This window comes from Nycticebus coucang, chromosome 9 (assembly GCF_027406575.1).
Source record: "Nycticebus coucang isolate mNycCou1 chromosome 9, mNycCou1.pri, whole genome shotgun sequence".
Taxonomy (NCBI): domain Eukaryota; kingdom Metazoa; phylum Chordata; class Mammalia; order Primates; family Lorisidae; genus Nycticebus; species Nycticebus coucang.
In genome coordinates, this window is record NC_069788.1 from 114,080,942 (window position 1) to 114,096,089 (window position 15,148).

Consider the following 15,148-nt stretch of genomic DNA (forward strand, 5'->3'; position numbering starts at 1 on the left):
TGTCTCTACTAAAAATGGAAAAAACAAGGCAAGAAGATCTCTTGAGCCCAAGAGTTTGAGGTTGCTGTGAGCTATGATGATGCCATAGCATTCTATCCAGGGTGACAGCGTGAGACTTTGTCAGAGGGGAGGGGGGAAGTGAGGGGGAAGGGAAAGGGGAGAGTAATAATTTTTCTTACTAATTCAAAAGAAAAGGCAAGATACCTATTACAGTTTGAATATGACCACCACCCAATGTTTTCTTTTCATCTCAAAATAGAGATGGGCACCCAGGGGAGAGAGAAGTCATGTTTCAATGACCCACAGAAACTGAAGAGGCTTGAGATGGGCATTAAGTTAAATAATAGGTCTTTTTTTTTTTTTTTTTTAGTCACAAGGACTTCCTTCTTATATATTTTTTTCTCTCTTTTCCCTTCTCCCTCCCTCCCCTTCTTTCCCCATCCTTATTTACACCATCTAACCCCTTTGAGGTACAATATCAACTTGGGGCACCGACTAGAAGAGGTAGGAATATATATGCTTTGTACTTATTAAACTACCAGTCAAAAATAAAGCTGTCCATCCACCTGGATCAGCTGATGACAGATCAAGAGCACCTGAAAACCTACTCCTTCGGGTTGACAGAAATACCAAACATATGTTCACAATTATTAGCAAATCTCTTAAATAACAGCAAATTTGCCTAAGCATCATTAAATATGGTAAAAAGCAATAGAATTAAACATAAGAGCAATACTAATTTACAGCATGTCACTGCCATCTGTTGAAAGAGCAGGCTATATAATAAAAGACTTCCTTATAAGATGTTTCATTTTACAGCTCTAGACGCTATTTAAGTCTGTGGTAGATCCATGTAGCCAGAATTCTAATCCCACCTACAGGGCCCAAAGTTGAGTTCAAGTAGTTTAGCTCAACAAGTTCAATTCTGCCTCTTGAAAGTCTTTTCATCACTCAAGGCCTATCACAACCCAGCGCACCACCCTTGTGTGATAATGCCATTCTTCCTCTCTTCTAAACAATCCCCAGCATTTCTGCAGTCTCTTCCAAGGAAAGACCATACACCTAATGCTAGGAATATCTGAGGAAACAGTTCCTTCCTTGAGGGGAAGCTGTAGGTCTAGTGGGGAAGACTCAGGCAGATACAAGAATGACAGGGAGAAGACGACGACTGTCACTCTGTCTCCCTGTACAATTCCCATCTGACCACAACCCCTTTAACAGCTGGGACTATCTCCTGGTGGGACTAGTTGTAGCATGCATGGCAGGTCAGCCGTCTGAATATCAAGTCGCCAAGAGTGCTCCAAGTAGAGAGAACCCGAGAGAGGTCCTAATTGCCAAAAATAGCCCCGTTATTCAGGCTTTGGGTGGCATCTGCACGCTGATCCTCCCTCTTCCCTGACACTCTCTTCTCCTGAGCTCTGTGATGATCACGCACTTCTCATTTCTCCTTCCTTCTTTTTGCCCACTACTCAGTATCATGAATAGGCTCCATTTAAGAGCTAGTGATCCTAGGGTGGTGTCCTTGGTTTACTCCTCATATCATTTTTCATATTCACATTACCCACACATAAAGGGTATTACTATCAGGATGCATGTGAGCTCTGAGTGCATTGGGGTGAGACAACAGGCCTGGTGACACAGGAGTGAACCACTACCATGGAAAGCAGGGTGTTGATCTGGTTGATCACATCACAGCTGTCTGTGCAACCGAACGCAGACAGAATAATGCAATTACTAGGTGGAAATCTGCACTGCAAGCAGCACTATCTGGTGATAGCACAGGTGCCTGAGCTTTAAACGACCAAAGCTCTGGTCATGACCCTCTCTGCTAAACCTCAGATAAAACATGCGGACGCTCATTTGACATCTTCCTTATTTATTTATTTTACACCAGGAATTAACTAACAAGCAAAAAGATGAAAAAAAGGATCAGTTTTTAAAGAAACGAATGAGTGTTAAGGAAGTGAGCACAATGAATAATTCAAGGAACTGAATGAAAGGAAAACATGGGAAACTTTCTTTGTGGCAAGGGCCAAGAGAGCAGTTTAAAGGTTACACAAGAAGATGTGGGAAGTGGGTGGGGTTGAGGGAACACTAGAATTCCTGTTCTGAAGCAACTGCAGTGCAATACGGTAAATTCACCAAAAAGATGTAGTGTTCCTCATTAAATGCTTCCAGATTCCAAAATGAGACGCTGTCACATTCTTTAACTGGGATAGTCTCAAATATGAGGCCAGTTCTCGAGGTTTCAGGGTGACAGAATTCTGCTGGGTGGGTGAGGTGGCTCACATCTATAATCGTAGCACTCCGGGACACCGAAGAGGGAGGATCCCTTGAGTTCAGGAGTTCAAGATCAGCTTGAGCCAGAGTGAGATCCTATCTCCACCAAAAATTGAAAAGTCAGCTGGGCATTGTGGCAGGAGGCTGAGGTAAAGAAGACCACTTGAACCCACGAATTCAAAGCTACTGTGAGCTCGACTGAGGCCAGAGCACTCTAGCCTGGGCAACAGAATAAGACTCTGCTGAAAAAAGAAAAAAAATGAAAAAATCCTGCTGATGAGTATTCAAATGCCCCAATAATCCAGGAATAAATACTATGAAAGCGTGTAAATGGTTTTGACATTGTATATATGTATTTAGAATGCCTGTAAATATTCCTACTTCAGAATGTAATAGGACACTTTATTTTAGAACAGAAATAATCACGGTGCTTGAATATTAGATTAGTTAAGATAATCAACTAAGGCAAACCATTTTCTTTACATCCCTTCTTCGCTCTCTTGAATTTCACTCACATTCCATAAAAGTAACATCTCAGAAGGGAAGTCTCACTCTCAGTTAGCCTAAAACACATGCAAATACCTCAGTGCAATGTTATGGATAACTAAGATTCATGAATCAGCACATAACTTTTTAGACTGGAATTTCCCCCTTCATTAGTTTCCGCTCTCCCTTCAACAAAAAGCAGGAAGGACTGGGAAAAAACAGAGTTGATAAATCTAGTTCCTGCTCTCCACATGTTCACTATCAGAAAAAGGAGACCAAATAGATTAAAAAAAAAAAAGTGCTAAAATTAACAAAGTGAATAAGGAAGTTATGGATACAAACCACACTACATATAACCAGATAAAGTTACATTTAACTTCAGAGAAAAGAAAGCATTTACAACCAGCCTGTTTGGCCAGAGTCAGGATGAAAAGGGAGGATCACATTTGCCTCCCCAGCCTTCCCAACCAAACAAGGTCAGTGAAGAAGGTTGTATTTCAAAGGTGCAGTACAATGTGGATATACTTTGTATTGCTGCAGGAAAGAACATGAAATTTTGGCAGAAAACACGATGGCAGGGGAGGATGATAGAAGAAAGAAGGTACAGAGTAAGTTACTCAGGAGAATTACTGGTGAGTAGTAAACTGATTCAACAGCTGGCAAAATAAAGGAGAAAAGAAACACATGGGAATATTTACCTATTACGTTTAAATATGAATAAACTCATGCAAGAAGCAATTAATAAAATGCCAAAGAGCTAGGTCTGAGCAGCTTAAAGTAGGATAGAAAGAGTAAAAGGCAGTAAGTAGAATGGTAAAAAGTGGATCCGAATTAGCAGAGGGAAACAATAAGTATTTGAGATCCAATAAATTAACACTCTAAAGGAAAAGCAGAGCTCCCCACCCCATAAGGGACATTGAGTTTCCACGCCTGACACCAAGATATCAAGAGACCAAACCAAAAAAGACAGAGACCAAACGAGAAGCAAATGGGTGTTTGTATCGTATCAATTTGTACACTAATATTCACCTTAAAATATTTAACAATTAGTTCACTGTAAGCTGTGATCAACACTGTAAACTGTGATCTAGAATTGAAAAACTGCATTATCAATTATGAAGTGGTATCAAACAACTCTAACTTATCACAGAATACTGTATACTCTGGAGAAAGCAGGACATGAGAAACGGATGCCTGAAGAACCAGCAAATATTCAGTCCAGGGGGAAAATGCTTGTCAATTTTTATAAACTGTGCTCAAATTCTTCTTGTTACTAATCCACAAAAACAAGTGGGGGGTGTTCCATAATTAAGTAAGGGAAGGACACATTTCCTATCAGTTCTTAGAACGTCATGATACGGGTTAGTATACGTAGTATTAAAGCTCTCAGGTGGGCTGCAGCTAGGTCAAACATGGTGGCTCACTCCTTCAATCTTACCATTTTGGGAGGCCAAGTGGGAGGACTGCTTGAGGCCAAGGAGCTCAAGACCAGCCTGTGCAACAAAGTGAGACCTTATCTCTTAAAAATAAAGAGAGGGAGAGAAAGAGTGCCAGGCATGATGGCACGTATGTGTAGTCCCAGTTATTTGGGAGGCTGCCTAAAGTGGGAGGATCACTTGAGTTTGAGATTATAGTGAGCTATGACGATGCTACTACACTCTAGGCCAGGCAAGAAAGTGAGCTCCTATAAAGGGGAGGGGAGGGGAAGAGAGAAGAAGTGGGGAGGGAAGAGAAGAGGTGAGGGTAAGGAAAGGGAGGGGAGGGAAGAGAGAGAGAAAGAAAAGAAAAAAGGAAGAGAGAAAGAAACAAAGAGAAAGGAGGAAAAAGAAAGAAATCTGTAGTTCGATTTATAATGCTTGCCTTTAGGTAGTTGGATTATGAGTAATTTCTGGTTTGAGGTTTTATTTGTCTGTATTTTTTTATTTTCTAAAACAAGCATGTGTCACCTTCATAATCAGAAACAAAACTTAAAAGAAAAGAAAACCCCATCATTGTTACTAACAAAATAAAATATCATCTGGGAATGCAGTGTGATGAACATACCCTTGAATACTAATTATAAAATACTGTACTATGTTAAATCTCCAACCATGCAAATCACCATGCAAGTCAAGATCAACAGATGATAAGTCCTTACAGGGAGATGTTCTTGTGACAAATCTGCTAATTAAAATGAAATCAAAGAGGCTACACAAAGTAGGGAGCACTAAAGATCATAAAATTAGCAGTATTTATAGGATTTGAATAATTACATCTGTATTTTATATAGACATTTGGTTCTCAACCTTCCTAATGGCGCCTAAGGCCGCGACCCTATAATACAGTTCCTCATGTTGTGGCGACCCCCAAACCATAAAATTATTTTCATTGCTACTTCATAACTGTAATTTTGCTACTGTTATGAATCGTAATGTAAATATCTGATATGCAGGATGTATTTTCATTGTTACAAAGGGGTCGCGACCCACAGGTTGAGAACCGCTGCTTAACACAATGCCTTCTGTTTTCTCACTGAAAGATACTTCCTTTACATTGAATACTGATACACAAGACTAATCAATCATCTCCACTTTGTTGTCACATAAGAGTGCAGTGTGCTAGGACAGCCAGGTGAGGTTGCTCACCACACAGGGTACTGTCACTGGTTCCCCCTTCAGGGGATGCAACTACTTTCTGTACCTTTCACAAGCCCCCTTCTGCAGAGATTTCAGCTGAATTAGAGGAATGTCACTATGTGGACTCACAGACCAACACGCCCAAAATGCTATGAGGTATCAACAGCTCCAGGAACTAAAACTGCCCCTTTAACTTGGAGAAAAGTCTGCTAGTATTGAGTGTCTTCTTTGAGGAGAGAAGGGAGTTATAGTTAGAAAGTCCATGAAAGCTGCCTACGCACAGAATGAATTCTAAAAGTCACAGCAGACAGTGTGCATCGCTAACACAGATTTTATAGGCCACCAACAAAGGCTGCTGAAGTTGGTCCCTGTGAGTGAGACAGAGGGGTGGCCACCAACAAGTCCCTATAATCTAACTGGAAGAAGAGGACAGGTGTGCTGGCAACAGACGGCTCAGTGAGATGGGATGTCACAAATGGCTTTATCAGGGACATCGTGGCTTTCTCACTCGACTAGCTAAGTTACAAAAAGAATTTATGAAGGTGCACTGAGAAAAAGCACGTTCAAATACAGCTTAGAAAGAGTCCAAAGTAGCATAGATAAGAACGCTAGGTGAACACCAAGTTCCTTCCACGTACAACTCTAATAGGTAAATCATTATCAATCATGATTAACATCAACAGCAGCCAGGTTTCAATCAGCAGATTTCAAAATACTACCCAAGAACTAAGAACTTAAAGAAAAAACATAAAGTCACTCTATGTTGCAGCAGCACGTTCTTAAATACAGGTGGTAGATGGTTTGCGAGCCTGCTTCATTGCACCCTTTTTCTGACCATGAACTCTCTCCCTCGAGGGCTCCCCGGCAGCAGGACTCTGTCACCCATCCGTTCTCTCACACAGGCTCATCCACCTCACATGCACCCTGGAAGGTAAGTACACTGGGTCCTGCAGCAACATGGGCTTGAACTGCATGCTTCTTTTTTTCAATAAATACATTGGGAAAATTTTTAGAGATTTCTAACACTTTGGAAAAAACTCACAAACTGCATAGCCTATAAATACTGAAAAAAGTTAAGGAAAAGAAATGCCATGAATGCATAAACTATATGTAGATACTAATCTATTTTATCATTTATAATAGATCATAAAATATACAAGCATCTATTACAAAAACTTAAAATTTATAAAACTTACACAGATGCAGACCCTATTAGGCACTGTTTGTAGTGAGAGAAATACAAACAAATGTAAAGATGCAGTATCAAATCATACTAAAAAAATTAACTGTAGTACATACTGTCCTACTGTGATATAATAATTTCATAGATACCTTCTGTTGCTTTTGCAGTGAGCTCAAGCATTACCAGTCTCCAATTCAAATGTCTTGTGATTGTTGGTAGGATTGCAAACTAATACAACCTTTATGGAAAAAAGTACGAATTCTCAAAGAACTAAAAGTCGACCTCCCATTTGATCCTGTGATCCCATTACCAGGTATCCACCCTGAAGAAAAAATCATTTTAGCACAAGGACAGATGCACAGGAATATTTATTGCAGCTCAATTCACAACTGCCAACACACAGAAGACCCAAGTGCCCATCAACCCACAAATGGATTAACAAACTGTGACATATTAAAAAAAAAACAAAACTGTGGTATATGTACACCGTAGAATACTATTTAGCCCTAAGAAAAGATGGAGACTTCACATCTTTTATGTTTATCTGGATGGAATTGAAACATGTTCTTCTTAGTAAAGAATCTCAAGAATGGACAAAAATGTCTCCAATGCACTCAATACTAATATGAAAACAAAATGTAATCAATGTCCACAAGTCAGTAGCCTTTGTATACGCCAATAACAGTCAAGATGAGGGGTTAATTAAAGACACAACTCCCTTCACCATAGCTTCAAAGAAAATGAAATACCTAGGAATATACCTAACAAAGGAGGTGAAGGACCTCTATAAAGAAAACTATGAAACCCTAAGAAAGGAAACAGAAGAGGATATTAACAAATGGAAGAACATACCATGCTCATGGATGGGAAGAATCAACATTGTTAAAATGTCTATACTTCCCAAAGCAATCTCCCGATTCAATGAAATCACTATTAAAATACCAACATCATACTTTCAAGATTTGGAAAAAATGACTCTGCGTTTTGTATTGAACCAGAAAAAAATCTGTATAGCTAAGGCAGTTCTTAGTAATAAAAACAAAGCCAGGGGCATCAGCATACCAGATTTTAGGCTGTACTACAAAGCCATAGTGGTCAAGACAGCATGGTACTAGCACAAAAATAGAGACAGAGACATTTGGAATCAAATAGAAAACCAGGAAATCAAGCTAACATCTTACAACCACCTAATCTTCGATAAACCAAACAAGAACATACCTTGGGGGAAAGACTCCCTATTCAATAAATGGTGTTGGGAGAACATGTAAAAGATTGAAACTGGACCCACACCTTTCTCCACTCACAAAATTGATTTAAGATGGATAAAAGACTTAAATTTAAGGCATGAAACAATAAAAAATCCTCAAAGAAAGCATAGGAAAAACACTGGAAGATACCGGCCTGAGAAAAGACTTCATGAAGAAGACTGCCATGGCAATTGCAACAACAAAAATAAACAAATGGGACTTCATTAAACTGAAAAGCTTCTGTACAGCTAAGGAGACAACAACCAAAGCCAATAGACAACCTACACAATGGGAAAGGATATTTGCATATTTTCAATCAGACAAAAGCTTGATAACTAGGATCGATAGAGAACTCAAATTAATCCATATGAAAAAAGCCAACAATCCCATATATCAATGGGCAAGAGACAGGAATAGAACCTTCTCTAAAGAAGACAGACGAATGGCTAACAAACATGAAAAAATACTCATCATCCCTAATTACTAGAGAAATGCAAATCAAAACAACCCTGAGATACCACCTAACTCCAGTGAGAATGGCCCACATCACAAAATCTCAAAACTGCAGATGCTGGCGTGGATGTGGAGAGAAGGGAACATTTTTACACTGCTGGTGGGCCTGCAAACTAATACAACGTTTTTGGAAGGAAGTATGGAGAAACCTCAAAGAACTCAAGCTAGACCTCCCATTTGATCCTGCAATCCCATTACTGGGCATCTACCCAGAAGGGAAAAAATCCTTTTATCATAAGGACACTTGTACTAGACTGTTTATTGCAGCTCAATTTACAATCGCCAAAATGTGGAAACAGCCTAAATGCCCACCAACCCAGGAATGGATTAACAAGCTGTGGTATATGTATACCATGAAATACTATTCAGCCATTTAAAAAAATGGAGACTTTACATCCTTTGTATTAACCTGGATGGAAGTGGAAGGCATTATTCTTAGCAAAGCATCACAAGAATGGAGAAGCATAAATCCTATGTCCTCAACTTTGATATGAAGACAATCGGTGGTTATGAGTTATGTGTTTCTTACTGAATTTTTTAAAAACTGAAATACTGCAAGAGAAGTGAAAAGTACATTATCTCCTTTAAGCCATCCCAATCCCAACGGTGGGGGTGGGAGAAGGAGAGAGCAAAGAGAGAAAGAAGGAGGGAAGGGTGGGGAAAGGAAGAGCAGAGAGAGGGAAGGAAGGAGGGTGGGGGTGGGGTCTTGGTGTGTGACACACATTTAAGGGACAAGACACAATTGTAAGAGGTACTTTACCTAACAAATGCAATCAGTGTAACCTGGTTTCTTATACCCTCAATGAATCCCCAACAATTAAAAAAAAAAACTAAAAGGTAAACTGATACAACAGAGCCAGCAATTAAAAGTTCTAGCAAAGTAAATAAACACATTCTCACAGGACAGCGGAAGGCACTGTGGTTTTAATTACAGCAGGGGTGGGAGAGACGACAGAAACCAGCTATGAATGACGCCACAGCACTCTACCCAGGATGACAGAGGAAGACCGTAACGTAACGTAACATAACATAACGTAACATAAATTATTCCCAAATTAAATATAGTCAGAGTAATTTTCATCTTTTTTTTTTTTAATAGACAGGGTCCCACTATATACTGCCCAGGTTGAAGTGTTATGGCGTCATCATACCTCACTACAGGCTCCAACTCCTGGGCTCAAGTGATCCTCCTGCCTCAGACTCCTGAGTACCTGGACTATAGACACCCACCACCATGCCCAGCTAAGCTTGTCAATTTTTTGTAGAGATGCCATCTTGGTACATTGCTCAGGCTGGTCTGCAAACTCCTGGTCCTCTGCAACCCATCTTTGTTGGCCTCTCAAAGTCAACAAATAATTTTATCTTTCACCTTCAAATAATTTTTCTCCCACACAAAAGTCTCTCCTTTGCTGTCCCCTCCTTTGCTGTCCCCTTTTTTTTTTTCAAATCAATGAGTTACCTTTCACCTTCAAATAATTTTTCTCCCACACAAAAGTCCCTCCTTTGCTGTCCCCTTTTTCAAAGTTGTTTTTTTTTTCAAATCAATGAGTTATGTGCTTCTTATTGAATATTTTAAAAACTGAAATAGTGCAAGAGAAGTGAAAAGTACATTATCTCCTTTAACCCATCCCAATCCCAACCCCAGTGGCACCCTCCTGACAGTATGTGTGTTCTTAGAGACAGTAAGACACGGGAGTGACAGGGTAACAGCACAGCTCTCTTCTGAAGACATACAGGTGCGCACAGCAACAGAAAGGAAAGACAAAGGTGGATTTTGACAAAGACTCAAAAAATTTGCTTATGTTCAGGGGGGCAGAGGACCTCCGCATCCGAAGCTGATGTAAAACGCTTGATGAAATACTTCAACTTCACATCTGACACCTTTTGAATCCTTTTCACATGTCCTGATTCTCAAAATAGAAGCCCCATACAAATAATTCTGGCAACTTGTCAACAAAAATTAAGACAGGGATCAAATTTAGTGTCTTCCTTTACTGTACACCATATCCCTCTGGGTTTTTAAAAAATTAAGTATGAACATGTACAAATATATATATTATGTATAACCTTCAAATAAAATGATTTTAATCCATACCCCCAAAGTTAAAAATCTCAGAGTTCTGAATGAGGTTTTCTTCACAAATTTATTAAGTCAATCACTTAAACTTTCTTTCATTTACAAACTAGGAAAAAAGTTAGGCAAATGCCAACCAGCCAAGTGTTCAAAGATAAAACATTGTGGCAGGAAGTCTTTTACTTTTGGCTATGCTTTTCATTTTTGTGATAAAGTGAAACAAATCCTCTAACTAGAATGGTAAATTTGGTCTTGAAATGTAATCTTGTATGTTTACAATAGTACTCACTTCAAAAACTGATCACTTTGCCTATTCAATACTGTTCATTGGTGCATGCAAGCTCACCTCTGTTATACTCTCTTGCTTAAAATTTCATAGTAACTCCCCCCTTCTTTGATGGTGAAATCAGAATTTTCCCAATGCAAGATAAATCTCCCTAATAACCAGCCCAGGCTCTCCATGCTCTCCCCACCATGCTCCCTGATTGCCTACCTTGAATTCATCAGGTTCTCATGAGAAGCCAAGTGGTGACTTCTGCAGAACACAGCTCCATCCAAGGCTCTTCCCTCCTACTCCTGTTTTATTCTTACCTATCCCTTTGTCTCCTCTTTAACTCTGACTCCCGCTTCAAGATTACACTGGTTATACTCTCTTTCAGGAAGCTTCCACTCCTTCCCTACCCCCACGTTACCCTTTTCACACTATTCTGTGGGATTACTATTGCTTCGAAATCTTACGCTGATGAAAAATCAAAATTTCTACCTTCAGGAAATCATGAATTTCACTATGTGTCATTACTTTCTAACATGGGATCTGCTGCCAAGAAAAAGTGGGGAACTGTCCTTTTGAAGTTTTCTGGCAAAACTGCAGTTAACGTGAGTTTAAAAGAAAGAGTATGTTAGAGTAAGAAAAATTCTTTAACAGAGCACAAGAGGAAGAAAAGGCCCATCTAGTGTTCTAACAAACATGGGTAAAATAAGCATAAAAGATATACAAATAAAAACAACACTGCAACATTTTATACCTTTGGGAAAACACTCTGGAATGTCATTATTGACCATTAATGGTTAAAATAGACATCCTTATTTTGTTGGAGACAACAAAATTTGGTAGAACACTTTCAAGGAAAAAGAAAATACTGGTGGGTAAACTGGAAAATATTCATATTGTTTATCTCCGTAACTCTCTTCCAACATCTGGAATGCACAGTTACCTAAAAACAAAACGAATTTTTCTATGGACCAGTTCTTAGGGATTGTTCTTTCTCCACAGGTCCCAAGGGATCCCTTGGCTTTCCCTCTCCTTGGGTTGCCACAGACAGCCACTCCTCCTCCTGAGGTCCCCAGCACCTCCTGCAACTTTGGTACCCAGATAACAATCACAGAGCACATCTGGATCTTCAAAGTGTTCTGATGCGCCACCCTCTGAGCCAGGAACGCTCAGCCCAGGGACTGTACCTTACTTGGTTTTACTCAGCCCTCAGCAGAGACTTAATCATAGATGTCACCGTGTGTGAACAGGAAAACAGGTGGCACAGTACACACTGAGAAGTGATTTTTTGAAGGAAAATGTATTTCACAAAGATGCTCACTGCAATGCTACTTCTTTAGTTTTTAATTCATTTATGTTTTTAATCAAAGTAATGCATACAGTAGTTAAAGGCAAACAGCATCACAGCCATATGAGAAAGAAAAACAATATTCCTTCACTTCATCTTCTCTACTTCTGGCAACAGTCACTTCCAATTCCCAGCACTGTTCCCCTCCAGTATTTCCACATTCCTAAGGATATTTCTCAATGCAGCAATCTTAGATATTACCTACCGAAGTCCTGTTGTGGACTTTCCTTGCCCCATCCTAAGTACATATACGTATATACATGTATGTGTGTGTATATTACAGTATACCACATAGCTGTATATAGCAGGATTTATATTATTACAGCTGTATTTGCTCATTTACTTTCTTTTTCCTGAATTTCCTTTCTTTTCCTGAAAGTAACTGCTTCATTTTTTTCCTTTTGCTTAATTTCTATATACCTATCCTTAATTCTTCCTAAATTCTATAGAAAATTCTTCTTGTTACTGTTTTCTACATGGTCAAAAACAACAGTTTCCCTGTCGATTCCACTTCTCTTCCCCGAAGCCCTCTCTTCTTTAGCTCTTCTCTCGCCCCAGACCACCACCAATCTCTAGGCACACCGCACAGGCATTCCTGAAAAGAGCCCATCAACCCCACCCTGACGGTCTTTTCCCTTCTCGCACAGACCTCACTTCCTCTCTCTCAGTTTATTCTCCCATTTGGATAGATTATTATCTTCATTCAGCAACTACCTAAAAAGGGCTACATGCATGGTAAAAGTTTTGACTCTTGGAATGTCTAGCCTTAAAATGACTGAGGCAGCCCAGGTTGGCTGGGTATAGAACCAGTAAAACTTTTAGCATTAGAATTTTCGAAGTTGCCATGGTCTGAATATTTATTCCTTCTAACACTTATGTTGAAATTTAATCCCTGGTGTGGCAGTAAAGAGAAAGGAGGCTTTAAAGAAGTGACCAGATACTGAGGGCTCTGTCCTCATGGACAGACTAATCATTCAAGGACTAATGGATTGATGCTGTGACCCCCAGCCCCTGGTCTATCGCTTGTCAGGAGCTGGGCATGCAGCATCACTGCCTGAGCTCTGCCTCCCAATCCATCCTCTCTCCCTCTCCAACGCCTACCATGAGAAAAACTGTCTTCCATGAACCTGGTCCCTGGTGCTAAAAAGGTTCCAATCTGTGACTTGTGAGGAGACAGGCGCATAGCAGGAGGTGAGGTGGGTGAACAATCAAAGTTTCACCTGTCTTCCCAGCTGCTCCCAGGTCACTCGCAATACTGCTGAGCTCCACCTCTGTCCCGTCCTCCCCGCTTCCCCAGAAAAACTGCCTTCCACAGAACCACTACCTGGTGCCAAAAAGTTTGGGGACTACTGGAATGGATTAATTAATGCATTATCATGGGAGGAGAACTGGTGGCCTTAATGAAACAAAGAAACCTGAAGTGGCATGTTAGCACACTCAGCTCCCTGGCCAGGGGATACAATGCCCCGTGCTGCTTCAGGACACTTCAGGGCCCTCCCACCAAGAAGACTCACAGATTCGGCCGCTCAACCTGGGCTTCTCAGCCTCCACAAATATAAGAAATTTCTTCTCTTTATAAATTACTCACTTGTGTATTTTGTTATAAGCAACAGAAAACAGAGTAATAAAAAGATATTTCCAATAATATTACAATTCTTGCTGTTCTATATAATTATTACTAAAATATTTTAGGACTTTGTCTTTAATGCTGGAATGGCGTTTAGGTTGATCTTTTTATATTCCTTGCACTGGGAACCCAGTGGGTCTTTTCAATATAAAAACATACTTCTTTCAGTTGAGTGAAATTTAATGTCATTGTTTTAATTTCCCTTCCCATTCTTTTTCTTTTATTCTATAAATGTTTTATTTCTTGGCTACTGTATACTTCCTGAACAGTTTCTTATCTTTTCTCCCCAATCTCTATTTCTTTTCATTTCTTTTTTTTTCCAATTTTTTTTTAGGTATTTTAGAGAATTGTTTTAAACTTCATTTTCCAACCAGAACCTTTTCTTTCACATTGACTCTTCAGCTCAATTTTGAAAAATTTTTGTGTTGTTTCTTTTATTCTTGCTTAATGAATGCAATATTTTCTCTCACCCTTTTAATAAACTAAATTTTTATGTTTTCTTTTAATCTTCAGTATCTGTATTTCCACCAAATTTACTTTTCTGCTTTCTTTCTTTCTTTTTTTTTTTTTTCTTTTGCCGGGGCGGTTATGAACCTGCCACTTCTGGTATATGGGGCTGGCGCCCTATTCACTGAGCCACAGGTACCACCCTCTTCTGCTTTCTTTTGATCACTATTCTTCACATGAAAGGTTTTGCTCCTTTGTCTGCTATCACTGACTGATCTTTTATATTCAAAATTGAGGCATTAAAATGGCAGACTGAAGCTCTGTGTGGAGGCCGCGCTTGCTGACTTCTAAGTAAACTTCATGGAAGTAGACCAGGTGGGCCCAGTTGGTGTACGTTGAGAAACTGAACCAATGGGGAGAAATCACGACTTCTTAGCCTCTCCTCTCTGTATCTATATCCAGAGAATCTCCTTGCCTTAAACAGTCTGCCTTCCATGGCAGAAGCTAAGAATGCCATACAGTCAATTAACACAGCCATTCTCACAGAGAGGATGTGGGCATGCAGCCTGCCCCTCAGCCCTGAGACGTGCACGTCCTGGGCTCTGAACTGAGAGTTGTGCCTGGGGAGTGGGAAGGAGGCGAACCCATCACAAGGGAAGTGACAGCGACGCACTGAGGCCACGTGACCTCAGTCAAGCCACACAGCCAGTGTGCAGAGGCTTTCTTGTGGGACTGTCATCGTGGCCACCTGGCCTCCCTTGTTCTTGCCCGTCTGCCAAACCCAGTTCCACAGCCTTTTCAACAATCCTGCAAGCCACTAAATATCGTCCCCATAAATCCCTTTCTTCTGTAAATCAAGATACAGCTTTCCCTTCTAACTGGGAACTGTGAAGGCCAGGATACATAGCTCCTGTCTAGGATACCATAGAACGATGGTCCCATTTCCTGCCTGGCTGCCAGCATTCTGGGAACAGGCTCAGAAAAAAGAAAAAAATGTTTCCAATCCTTACTCCCGGCTTCCAGAGCCTGTATGATTAAACAAAGGCTAGAGAAGAGA

The 15,148-nt window shown here is 40.1% G+C and overlaps 1 protein-coding gene across 15 annotated transcripts in view; it reads right to left on the bottom strand.

Annotated features, from left to right (window-relative positions):
- The window catches only part of SIPA1L1 (signal induced proliferation associated 1 like 1), a 434,009-nt gene that overhangs the window by 190,519 nt on the left and 228,342 nt on the right, over positions 1-15,148 (bottom strand). The window lies entirely within an intron of this gene.